This window comes from Eschrichtius robustus, chromosome 13 (assembly GCF_028021215.1).
Source record: "Eschrichtius robustus isolate mEscRob2 chromosome 13, mEscRob2.pri, whole genome shotgun sequence".
NCBI classification, from domain to species: Eukaryota; Metazoa; Chordata; class Mammalia; order Artiodactyla; family Eschrichtiidae; genus Eschrichtius; species Eschrichtius robustus.
In genome coordinates, this window is record NC_090836.1 from 99,178,067 (window position 1) to 99,191,227 (window position 13,161).

The 13,161-nt window shown below is 51.2% G+C and overlaps 1 protein-coding gene across 1 annotated transcript in view; it reads left to right on the forward strand.

Moving 5' to 3' along the window:
* Positions 1-6,757: 6,757 nt before the first annotated feature.
* ZC3H7B (zinc finger CCCH-type containing 7B) overlaps positions 6,758-13,161 on the forward strand; it is a 56,830-nt gene continuing 50,426 nt past the window's right edge. The window contains exon 1 of the mRNA XM_068559718.1: positions 6,758-7,032. The gene's annotated coding sequence lies outside the window, so the exon portion shown is untranslated. The remainder of the gene's footprint in view (positions 7,033-13,161) is intronic.

The following is a 13,161-nucleotide window of genomic DNA, read 5'->3' on the forward strand; positions in this document are numbered from 1 at the left end:
GACCAAGAACAATGGCCTCTTAATGGGACCCTAAATTACAACACAGTCCTCCAACTTGATCTCTACTGTTGGAAACTAGGAGAGGATTCCAAGGTTCCGTACGTGCTGGCCTTCACGGCCCGCGGTCAGAATCCGAGCCTGAGGGACTCCTGTCTCACGTGTCTCTCCATTGCACGTGTCTCTCCATTGCACGTGTCTCTCCATTGCATGTGTCTCTCCATTGCACGTGTCTCTCCATTGCATGTGTCTCTCCGTTGCCGCTTTAATGCCTCATCCTCCCGCCCTCCTCCTTCAGCTTCACTACCTCATCCCTCCCCATCTCCCCCTCCACCATATCCTGGATGAGCCTTCTTGTCCCTGGTCTCACCCGCCTCCTCCTCAACCTTCTCCCCAACCCCTACCTCCATACCCAGAAGCAGACCTTCCCTCCGCTCCCCACACTCGGTCACGAGCAGCCCAAAGCTCAGCATCGAGTCCCAATAGGCTTCCTCTACGAGAGGTCGCTAACGGAGACCTAGGTACTATCAGGGTTCATGTCCCCTTCCCCATGTCTGATCTCTCTCATATCCACGGGAAACTGGGCTCCTTCAGCCAGGACCCCTCCACCTTCATCAGGGAATTCCAGGCCCTAACTATAGCCTTTGACTTAACCTGGCCAGATATTCATGTGGTCCTAACTACCTGCTGCATCATGAAGAAAAGGCCAGGATCGAGGCCGTGGCTCAGGCCTGGGCAGATAAGGCACACGCCCAAAATCCTAATGAGAACCGAGCGGGGGCAGAGGCAGTCCCAAGGGCAGACCCAGGATGGAGACACCAGGCAAATGAAAATGGGCCAGCAGGAGGGCTCACTAGGAGAAATTACCTGTCTACTAGAAGGTATGAAAAAGGCAATCATCAAACCTGTCAATTATAATAAACTCAGAGAAGTTACACAGGAACGCCCTGAGAATCCGGCCCTTTTTCAGGCCCGATGAGCAGAGGCTATGAGGAAATACACCAACCAAGACCCTGAGACGCCTAAGGGTCAGGCTATACTTGCAGTTCACTTTATAAGCCAGGCGTCCCCAAGCATAAGACAGAAATTACAGAAACTAGAGCAAGGGCCACAGACCCCATTTCCTGTTCTACTTGACGAGGCCTTTAAGGTCTTTAACAATAGGGAGGAGGCTTCTGGGAACAGACGAGAACTAAGAGAGGAAGAAAAGTTAAAACGACATGCTCAGTATATGGCTCTTGCCATTGCTCAGTCCCTCCCAAAACAGACCCACGGGAGCCCCTCTCCCGTCTCAGAAACTGCCGCTGAGCTGCTACCAGTGAGGTCAGCAGGGGCACAGTGTCAGGAACGGCCACACCCCACCACCCGATCTCCCGTGCCCTTACTGTCACCAAAAGGGCCATTGGAAGATGAGTTGTCCCTGCCGCCCTCAAGCGGGGAGGCCAACGCCACAACCACCCAACACTCGGGGCATTTCGGGTCCCAGCCCCCTGGGCCAAGGTCGAGGCCAATTGCCCCCGTCGGTGGTAATTGACTATCAGGAGCGAGAACCGGATTGTGCTCTAGATCTGGGGCTCCTGGACGCGGATGACTGAAGGTGCACACGGCTCACTCTATAGGCGCCTATGTTCCCCATAAGACCGGAGGAGCCCCGGGTAACCCTGGATGTGGCAGGGGCTACTATAACCTGTCTAACTGACACAGGGGCTACTTGGCCCTGACCTCCTTCTCTGGTCCCACTTGCTGTTCCTCAATCCTCTTAATGGGAGTAGACGGAAAGCCCTCATATGGCCATTTTACACCTCCCTTATCCTGTTCCCTTGAGAATACTCTATTCACCCATTCTTTCCTAGCTCTCCTGGCCTGTCCAATACCCCTGTTAGGCCGGGACCTTTTAACAAAACTTAAAGCTACTTTATCATTTACGCCGGTAAATATGGCTTTAATAGCCACTGCGAAGCCTACTCTAGCTAAAATCCCACCCCATATCCTCCACCAAGTTCCCCTGGAGGTACCTCCATTGCCCGACAGCTCTCTCTTGAACTCACACAACAGATTGCCTGCCTAGCAGCTCAAATTAACACTCTACAAGAACAAAAAAAATTCTCTAGCAGGAATGGTTTTACAAAATAGAAGAGCTCTGGACCTCCTAACAGCTAATCAAGGAGGGACCTGTGCAATGTTAAAGGAGGATTGCTGTTTTTTGTCAACCAATCGGGCAAGGTCCAGACCAATCTTCGAGCCATTATTGAAAGAGCTAATGGATTCTACAGGGAAGGAGTCTCAGGGGGACTCGACTGGTGGGACTTCAAGACTAATATCTGGTCCTGGTTCTCTTGGCTAACCCCTTTCCTAGGTCCTATAGTAGCCTTTCTACTTCTACTAATCTTCGGGCCATGTATTTTTAACCTCCTTGTTAAGATTGTCTCTTCCAGAACACAACAAATAAACCTCCAAATGGTGATGCAACAAGAATACCGGCCAGACAACACTTGTACAACTCTTGAACAAGCTGCCATCACTTTCCATGGGGCCCGCACTCCTCCCTAGATACACCCTGACAGAGACCAGGCAACAAGAACCCAGGGCCCCACGATGCCCCCGCTCAGCAGGAAGCAGCCAGAGAGAGTTTGTCGCCCCTTCTCCTCACAAAGGGGTTCCCGAATGCCTGAGAGGGAATTAGGCAGTTAGGTAGACATGAGCAGGGTATCCATTAGGGCCAAGGAATTGGCCCTATAAATAAAGAGAGGGGAGAATGTGGTGTTCCAAGGACAATGGTGCTTCAAGGACAAAGGACGACCTGCCTGATAAAGTGTCAGCATTACACTCCCTACCGGATTCTTAATCAATCGCCCTCCCCACCACCATGTTGCGATGGTTATGAAATTCCCGAGCCCACCTGGGCAACGGGACCTGTCCCAAATAAGGAAAGGCATCTGCCCTGTCCCACTCTTACCCTATAGAAGGAAGGTGTATGTGCCTCGACCAATCAGTAAACAAAATTACACCTCGGACCATTCCTTTGTTTTCTGGCTATAAAAAGTGATCAATAGCACGTGTTCGGGCTCCACTCTCCCAGACTACTAGGAAGTCGGCCCGCTGTTCTGGCAGAGACCCTTCCCGCTAATAAATTCTATCTTCTTTACATTCTGCCTTGTGTCTGGAAATTCTTTTCCAACCCGCGTTCGGACCACCACACTTCCCTGGTGGTCCAGTGGTAAAGAATCCGCCTTTCAATTCAGGGGACGTGGGTTCAATCCCTGGTCAGGGAACTAAGATCCCACATGCTGAGGGGCAACTAAGCCCACGCACCTCAACGAGAGAGCCCGTGTGCCACAAACTACAGAGCCCACATGCCTGGAGTCCGCGCGCCACAACTAGAGGAGAGAGAACCTACGCGCCACAACTAGAGAGAAGCCCGCGCACCGCAGTGAAGATCCACTGCAGCCAAAAATAAATAAATAAATAAATAAATAAATAAATAAAATAAATGTGCTTTCCTCTAAAAAAAAATCTTCTGTGTGCTTGAACATTTTCAAGCATATTGGGGACAAATGTGACTGTGTTTTATCACCTGCATTTCAACCACTGTATTATAACCTATCTCAGCTTCTAGGCTTATGGATCCACCCCTCTCTTTTTTTAAAAATCACCTTCACCTTTGAGAATCTGAATTCTATGGACTGTTTCCCAGAAGAATGCATTATTTATTATTATTTATTTAATCACACATTTATCAATGCTTTGCATGCAGGAACTCACTTAATCCTCTTAGTAACCCTATGGGGAAAGTACTCATTATCCCCAACCTGAGCCTAAAGTGGTGCATTTTATCTTCAAGGTCTTTCCCTAAACCCCAAGACACCTTGCTGGAGGGCTGGGACCTGGGACTGTGCTGGAGCTGTGGGGAAAGGGGTTTATTTGCAGTCCCAGGACCTAGCATGGGGCCTGGCAATGAATGTTTTTGAATGAGTGAATGAACATTATACATGGTTGCAGTTAAGACTGCCATGCACTCAGGCTCTTCCCAGGTGATAAGAAGGCGTCTCTGGGGTCCAAGACATGGCAGGCCTAAGCTTGGAGCAGGAGGTGCTCGCTGGAGAAGGGATAACTGAATGATGTACCTGTCAGTTCCTCAAAGGTCAGAGCATGAGTGTCCACCTCCCATTCTCCAGCGACCCGCTCCTGTGACAGGCTCTTGGGGGTAACCAGTGACACATCCAGATTTAAGATATCCACATCACGATGCTGTGGTCTTACAGCTGGATGGGCCTGGGACTGAATTCTTTCTCTACCTCTTTCTTAGTCAGTTAACTGCTTTGTGTCTGTTTCTTCACCCTGAAACAGGTAAAAACAATCCCTACCTTACAGGGTTTTGGGGAGGGTAAGAGAATCAACATGTGCAAAGTGCTTGACTCATAAGTAAATAAAAAGTGGTGGCTATTACTGCTATTTCAGCTTTTTTTTTTTTTTTATTTCAGCTTTAATGTGGGGACACAGGGCAACCTGTTGGTGCCAACTTTGGGGCCTTTCTCTCCAAAGTACCACCACCTCTGGTTGGGGTCTTGTAAGGGCCCATTTACCATCTCAGGCAGCTCAGATAGTTTAACTAGTTGATACCAAATTCAAGAGATGAAGGCGGCAGAGGGGAGGGCTGGTGTCCAGCTGAATCCACCTTAAATGATGGACAGTCCTCATTTCTTTTTTTTTAGTTTCAGCATGTGGGATCTGGTTCCCTGACCAGGGATTGAACCCAGGCCCCCTGCACTGGGAGCGTGAAGCCTTAGCCACTGGACCACCAGGGAAGTCCCTCCGGTCCTTTTTTAAGGATATGTGTTATTCCACTGGCAGCCTGGGATGGTGGAATCACCACACCATTTACCAGCTAGTTCATTTGAGGCAAGATGCAGTAGTCCAACTGGCCTCAACAGCTTCACCCATAAAATGGGAGTGATAATAACAATAGAACCTAATCTGATAAACTGTCATGAGTGTTTCACTATAAATTGCACAGGAGGTATGGAAACGAACATTTATTCATCCCCGTGGGCTAGGCACTATACTATATGCTTTACAGCTATTATTTAATTGTAGCCCTTGAAACAAAATTTATGTTGATTAGGTTTTCTTATCCTTATTTTACCAATGAGGAGACTAATGCTGCAAGATTGCCTGGGGAAAAAAAAAAAAAAAAAAGATTGCCTGGGGTCACACAGCTAGCAAGTGGCAGAGCTGGGACTCCAACAGACCTTGGTCTTTCTCATGCTGCCTCAGTGACAGCCCCACCGTACCACCCAGTCTCCCTAAATTGCCAGGCTCATCCTGCGTATGTCTTTAGCCCACGATCTTGGGACTATTACAGGTGACCTAGCTGTGCTTGTCAGAAATACTAAATCAGAATCTCTGGGAGTTCCCTGGTGGCTTAGTGGCTAGGATTCTGGGCTTTCACTGCCGTGGCCTGGGTTCAATCCCTGGTTGGGGAACTGAGAGCCTGCAAACCGCAGGCTGGCAAAAAAAAAAAAAAAAAAATCTCTGAGGTGGTGGGAGGGGTTAAAGGTTTTCATTTTAAACAAGGCCCTCCTTGCAGTGAGTCAGAGGGCCACTGGACTCTGCTTTTCATTTCTGGACATAAATGTCCCCCATCTTTATGCCAGAGGCTGCCTTTTTGTTTATTAATCTTAGAGTAGTGAGGGGAGAGATGGCACCCACAGAAGGAAGAGTTTGAGAAATTCCAGCGGTGCAGGTGCTTTTTATCCCTCTTTCAAGGCTCCCTTATGGTAGATAGTGAAAAGTGTGAGAGGCCATGTAAAGCATACAAGCTCTGGAGTCAGAACTGCCACCTTGGACAAGTCGCTTAATCTCCGAACCTCAGTTTTCCATTTGTAAAACAGGCATGCTAAAACCAATCTCCCAGGATTATTGTGAGAATTAAATAGGCAAACTGTGCCAGTTTCTGGTCCCTCCTAGCATTTACCACAGCGTGTTTAAAATTTACCTCAGCGATGCATCTCCAGTCCCTAAGATTTTCTGGCACAAATGTGGAAACGATAACATTTGTAAAGATAAAATCTTTACAAATCTCACAGCTAATCTTCAATAAATAAATTAATATATATATACATACACATATATATGTACCTACATACACATATACATACATATGTGTGTGTGTGCGTGTAAAATGAAGAGGGTAGAGAACTCTCAGGAATCCACGGGGCAGGTGGTGGTAGGGTGGGATGACACCGTATTTGGAATCCGAAGCTCTGGATTCAAATCCAACCTGAACCTGGCCAGCTCTGTGTCAGTGCCAGGGATGCTGACAGCCGGTTTCTCCTTTGGTGATCTCCCCTTACCTTCTGGGTCTTCTAAGCAGCCTCTCAAATCCCTTCGGGAAAGATCCCATACATACAACAACAGTCGAGGGAGGTCCTGATTCCTCTCTGAGCCTTTGGTCCTCATCCTTGAAAAGGGCACAAGGCATCTAGGGTTTTGGGGAGCCTTCACTGAAAGCATCTGGAAACCCCGGGGGCTCTTTACACACATGAGGAAGGGCGGAGGCGCTGAGTTAGAACAGCATCAGCCCAGAAATGCAGAATTGCCAAAAGAAAAGCCCAAAGAGGGAAGGACACTTTCAAAGAAGATAAAGGTGAATTCCAGGCATGAGCTTTCCAAGGGGAAGGGGGACTTCCCCGCCCCCTCCGCCCCCAGGTGCTCAGCCCGCGCCGCCCACCCCCGGCGCCCGGCGAGGAAGCCGCGCTCTAGGACCCGAGGAGGAAGAACTGCAGGGAGACCGTGCCTCCAGCGGGTGCTGCCGCGAGCGGCCGGCCGAGGGGGCTGGAAATGAAAGTAAAGCTCTCCGGAGCCACATGGACGGAGCTGCCGGGGCGGCGGCGCCGAGAGCAGGATGCTGCCGCCCGTAATTAAATAGCATTTACTCTTATTATTACTAATAATAATAACGTAATCATACCTCTAGTCATAGCATACCATTTATCGGGCTCGGCGCAGGCCCGCGGGGAGCGCAGCCCGGCCGAGGTGAGTGAGTGCTGCGCGCGGCCCGAGCCCCGCGGGGCAGAGGCCGGGGCCCGACCGCGAACCGGCGGCCGGCGCTGGAAGGCTCGGGGCGCCCGGGGGCCGCGCCGAGCTGGGAGGAGGTGCGGAAAGCCCTGGCCAGGCCGGAGCTGTGCGGGGACACCCGGAGAGTGCATTTTGCAAAAATAAATAATCCCCCAACCCCCCTTTCCTTCTTTTTGGGGCTCCCCCTCCCGGCCCCCGTGCCCTGCCCCAAAGTTTCAAAGTTATTGTGCGGTCGGGGGCACCTGCCGCTGGGAGATTTGGCTGCCTCTGCAACCCCCCGAGGGGTGTCTTGGAATTTCTTGCGTGGGGGGCTCTCTCCTGGGCGTCCGGAGCTTTGGGGTGCGCGGATGCTTTGCCGGTTCCCGCGATGGGGTTCGAGGCGATTGGCGGGGGCGTCGCTGGCAGCGCGCCCCTTCCTTTTGTGTGCGCCTTGGCCCCGCAGCGCCGAGAGTTGGAGGGACCGCAGCGCGGGCCGAGGACCGCGGCCGCCAACGGGCCGCCCCTGCCGGCTGCGGCGGCCACGCGAGCCCGGGGATCCGGGGCCTGCGGCCCGGCCCGGGGGAGAGGGCGGCAGGAAAGGGGGCGCGGTCTGGGGGGGCATTTCCGGTCGCGGGATCAGTCCCTGGGCTCAGGCCTGCGGGGGGTCCGTCGTCCTACGAGGGGCTCACAGGGGCTGCGGGGGACAGCTCCAGCGCCTGGGGGACGACCCCGGGAAATGAGTGCACGGGAGCCACCCACCCCGGCCTCGGACCCCGCTACTGCCCTCGGCGAGCCTCAGGGGCTCCTCCCGGCCTGCTCCTTCCTTTCCCCGATTTCCTCTTAAAATCTGTCTGGTTCGGATATTTATAAGGTGCCCGGTTTGGGGGTCTTTCACAGAGACAAAGCAGTATTCCCAGGGGAAATAAATCAGGATTCACTCTGATAGACTCTGATGGGTGTGATGCCTACATGGCATTAATGGGTAAGAATAGGGGCTGGAGAAGAAATGGAGGGGCTGGAGAAGGGGCCTGGGCCCAGAGTGAGGGACTGGGGTGTCCACATCAGCTTTGTCAGGGATTTCATTTCTCTGGGATTGCTTACTGGGACTTTTGATTCCTGGGTACAAGACTTTGAACTCCAACTTCTTAGCATTTTCCTCAGTGCCTGCAATTCATCCAGTCCCATGAAAACAGCAGAATGCAGATCCTTGGATTTTCACACAAATGTGATAATTATAGTACATTTAGCAACTATTGGACACAAAATTCCAGCAGAATCTTTAATTCTACCACCAAGACTTCTCCCCCTCTCCCCCCACATACCACCATACCCACCTTGGTCGTCTTTCCCCATTTTCACTTCCCATGGAAATTGGACTGCAAGCTAGAAATGATGCCCAGCCAACTGCAGTTGGAATAGGTTTGTGGTGTGGGCTTCCTTGAGCTGGGAAGGAGAAACCTGTGTCCAGGAGGGCTGAGATCTGAAGATAGAAGAGATTTTGTGAGCCCTGAGCTGGAACGAGGTTCCATGGATGCTGTGAATTCTAGGCTGTTGGCTTTTTGTTTAGGATGAACAGTTAAGAATGTGGGTTTTGGTGGATTATTTGGGGCTAAGAGCTGGGCTCTTGCGTCTTAGGTATAGGAAAGTTGAGGCATCAGTAGGTTTGGATTTGAAAATCTGAAAATAATAATCCCTTAAATAGCACTTTTTAGTTTATAACAAAAGGGCTTTCACGTATGCTGGCTCATCTGTCCTCCGTAGCAACCATGTCAGCTCGACATTTTTCAGTCCTCATTTTCCAGATGAGAAACCTGAGGCTTAGAGAGTTGAAGGTTCTCCCTGGAAAGTCACATAACAGAGCTAGGATTCCCACCTGGTTTTCTGCCTCCAAATCTTCACCTTTTCCCAGAGTCCTGGCTACCTTAGCAAGTTACTTTTCAAGCGCTTCTTGTGAGCATAGTGCGATGCTGTGGGGCAGGCTTGGGTTGAGTTTGCCACTTAGAGGCTGGCTGGGAAGAGAAAGTTAACTCTAGCGAACCAATGAGAGAACAAGGAAATGGTCAATACTAGGGTCAATGCGGTGGGAGTGGAGAGAAGAGAGAGCTCTCAGGGTAACCTGGAAAAGTTAGGAAAGGCTTCCTTTCCAGCAAGTGGGTCTTGAACTTGAAAGAATGGGTATGCTTGGCTGGGGTGGAGAAGAGGTAGGGGATTCTGGGCTCACCACAATTGCTTCCACTCTGGGAGGTTGACGTATGTTCTAATTCTTACAGTGGCTCCTTGAGGGGTGGGCATTATTATCTCCATCTCACAGCTGAAGACACTGAGGAACACATGATTTATGTGGCTGGCCCAAGATCACCTGGCTGGATTTGAAGCCAGTCCTGTGTGACTGTTAAGTGTGCTACATGGCGTCAGAATTGGACCACCTCCATCCCAAATATGTAGACAAGAACAGAGACCAAGACAGTTTGAACTGGCAAATGTTCTGGGGGTGGGGGCTTAAGCTAAAATGTCAGCAGGCTCCCCAAGGCCAGGGAGTTTTAATGAACCAGCCCTGTGCCCCATGGCCTCGCGGGGCTGGCCCAGTGCAGGTACTCTCAGGAGGTTTCTGGAAGCCTGACTGCAGAAGGCAGAATGGTGGTGGAAGGAAGACTGGGCCCTGAGCGTGGAGATCCGAGTTCAGTTCCTAGGGCCTGCCAGTACCTGGCTTGACGCCGCGGAGGAGCCTGCGGCTTGGAAAGGAGAAAGATATGGATGATTAACCTGAGCTTCCCAAGGACAGGAACTGGGTCTGATTCACCCTCTGTGTCCCAGGCCCCCGTGGAGGTGCCAGGAGGACGCATTCAGCCATTTTGTTGTCAAATTAAATTATGTCCCAGTGTAGAGGAAGAAGATTTATTTTGCCCTGGGGGGTGGAAGGTCTTCCGAGAAGAAGTGCCATTTAAACATTTGAAAGATGGGTTGAGGGCTTCCCTGGTGGCGCAGTGGTTAAGAATCTGCCTGCCAATGCAGGGGACACGGGTTCAATCCCTGGTTGGGAAGATCCCACGTGCCGCGGAGCAACTAAGCCCATGCACCACAACTACTGAGCCTGTGCTCTAAAGCCTGCGAGCCACAACTACTGAAGCCTGCATGCCTGGAGCCCGTGCTCCGCAACAAGAGAAGCCACCGCAATGAGAAGCCCGTGCACCGCAACGGAGAGTAGCCCCCGCTCACCGCAACTAGAGAAAGCCCGTGTGCAGCAACGAAGACCCAACACAGCCAAAAATAAATAAATAAAATTTTTAAAAAATTTAAAAAAAGAAAGATGGGTTGAGAAAGGCCAGAGAAAGGGCATTCTAAGGAGCGGCACTGAGCTGGACAAAGGCAGGGCAGTGTGAAGTAGGAACAGGCAGATCATCTGGTACAGCCACGGTGCAGGTGGCAGGTGTGAGTTCAGGTTCAAGTCAGGCTCTGCCACTGTGGTCCCTTGGGTTCTCCAGGCCCAAGTTTCCATTTCCGAAAATGAGCCCTGAGGTTTGATGATGTTTGGTGGTAAGCTCTGGGAGGAGCCCAGTGCCCGGGGATCGGGACAGGAGACTCAGATGAGAGGAACTAGAGGGGTTTAAAAATTTTTAGTAACTTAACAAACACCAATCCAGCAATTAGCTAGTGGCCAGCTGTCATGAGTGGTTTCTCCTAGATGAGCTTAGTCAATCTTTATGATAGCCCTATAGGTGGGCGTTATAATTGTCTCCATTTTACAGATGAAGAAACTGTGGCACAGAGAGGTTAAGTGACATCGTGTAAGTGACAGAGCTAGAGGGCAAACCCGGGCAGTTTGGCTCTTGAGCTGGCCCAGTGGGGGACTAGGTAAGGCTGGGAGGGAGGGAAGCAGGAGGCTGACGGGGCTGGTGGTGGTAAGGTGAGACAGCAGAAGGTGGAGGTATCCTCTGAGGAAGTCTGGCTGCAGCCTCAGCTGGGGTTGATGAAGTGACTGCTACGTGTCAGCTCCCAGGAGCCTCCACAGAAGCCAGCTCCTTTCATCACATTTAATGGCCCATAGAAAACAGGCTCGTTTTCCTTTCTCTGTCATCACCAGCTATGGGGCTCCTTCCCACCTTATTTATTTCTCCCAGTAAGTCTGTTTCTTTGCAGGCGCCCTGATGGCTTCTGCAGGTGTGTTAGCGCTGTTTCCCCATCAGGCTATGGAGGCCCAGAGGGAAGGGGCGGCAGCATTTCTGCATCCAGGAGACATCTCTAGTTGACTTCAGTTCCGCAGCAATTCCCGAGCCCCGAATCAGAGGCTGAGACCCAGGCTTGATGGTGACAGTGGCAGTAGCAACAGCAGCCACCATGTCTGGATGGCGTCTGTGTGCTGGCCCTGTGCTTGTGCTTTCTGCGCTTTCTCTTACTGAATCCGCTTAACGACTCTTTGAGGCAGGAGCGACTATTAACAGCCCCATTTTGCAGATGGGGAGACTGAGGTTCCAAGATCACACAGCTGAGGTAGAGCAGGGGGTCAGAGGGAGCCAGGCCTGCTGGACTCCCGAGTCTGAGGTCTTAGCCGTCCTGCAGGAGAGATGCTGTTAAGGTGTTTCAGTCTCCATGAGGCTCTTTTCTTATCTGTCTGGAAACCCTAACGATCTAACATTTGTATCGTGCTTTTGCCCACAGTCTCTCATTAATCCTCATGATAATCTTTCAAGATGAAAGAGGTCTCTGTTTTTCAGAAGAAACCCGAGGGGCCACCCACCCCCCAGTTCTTCCTGTCTTGTCCACACCATGACTCAGAGAGGGAAGCGGGTGTCAGATTCCCTGACACTGAGAGCTGGGGTCAGCCAGCGAGAATCCATCGAGCACTTCCTTGAGGGCTGCAGGCAAGGTCGAGGCTCTGACCCTTCTGGGGTTTTCAGAGGCTCATCTAAGCTCTTGTTCTCTGGAGCATTCCATGTCATACCCTGTCCCTTTGCAGGCAGAGGAACACAGGGCAGGGAGTCCAAAGTCCTGCCTTTCGTTCAGTCCCAGCACACACTTGCTGCATGAGCTGGGGCACCGTCATCCCGTCAGTCTTGGCCTCAGTCTCCTGTTCTGAGAAATGGCCTTGCTGATTCAGTCCCATCTGCCTCAGGTTTGCTCTGAAACTTAAATGAAGGAACTTTGAAAGCTATAAAGACCACCCGGTGTGAGGGCATGGTTGTGATTGCCATGAACATTTAATAACGTCCAGAGTGTTCCTGAATCTTCTCCACTGCTCACCTTGATCCAGGCCTGGACCACTGCAGTAGCCTCCTAACTAATCTCACACCTTCCCCTCTTGTCATCCATCCTCAACACAGCAGCCCAGCGGATCTTCTCACGAATGAGACCCTGTCGCTCCTCTGCTGAAAACCTTCCAGTGGTTTCCTGGCACACATAGAGCACAGTGCTGGCTCTCCAGCTTGGCCTGTGTGTAGCTCTCTGACCAGCCTCAGCCTGTCCCTTGCCCCTTCCTTCCTGCTTGGCCTGCCCTCACTTCAGTACTGCGGCCTCATTGGCCTTCTGTCTTTTCCTTGAATATTCTAAGCTTGTTCCCACCTCAGGGCCATTGTCTTTGCCGTACCCTGTGCCAGGTGTGCCCTTACCCCCCTCCCATGTTCCCGTGACTGGCTCCTAATTGTCCCTCTTAAGTGCCACCTCCTTGGAAGGGCCTTCGCTAAGCTCCCAGCCCACCCCCCTCTCCATCATTCTCTGCCACGTTTCCTATTTTAGTTTCTTTGTAACTCTTATCTGTATCATTACTTGTGCATTTAACACTGGCCTTTTTATTTGTCTTTCTATGCATGGACCACAAGCTGTCCAAGGCCAGGGACTTCATTAACCTTGTTCCCCCAGCATCTGGTAGAGCCCATTGCACACAAAGGTGTCCTGTGGTTATTTGTTGAGTAAATGAATAATAGTAGCAAGGTGGTCCAGAACAGCCCTTGCCAAAAAAGAGTGGCCTAGAAAGAAACTGCAAAGAAATTGGGGTTGACTGATTGAAAAGTACTTACAGGATAATTTTGAAAGTTGCCAAGTATTCTCTGATGGTGCCCAGTTCAGCAGAAACACAAATTTCTGACCTCCTCTGGGTGGGGTGTGTGTGTGTGT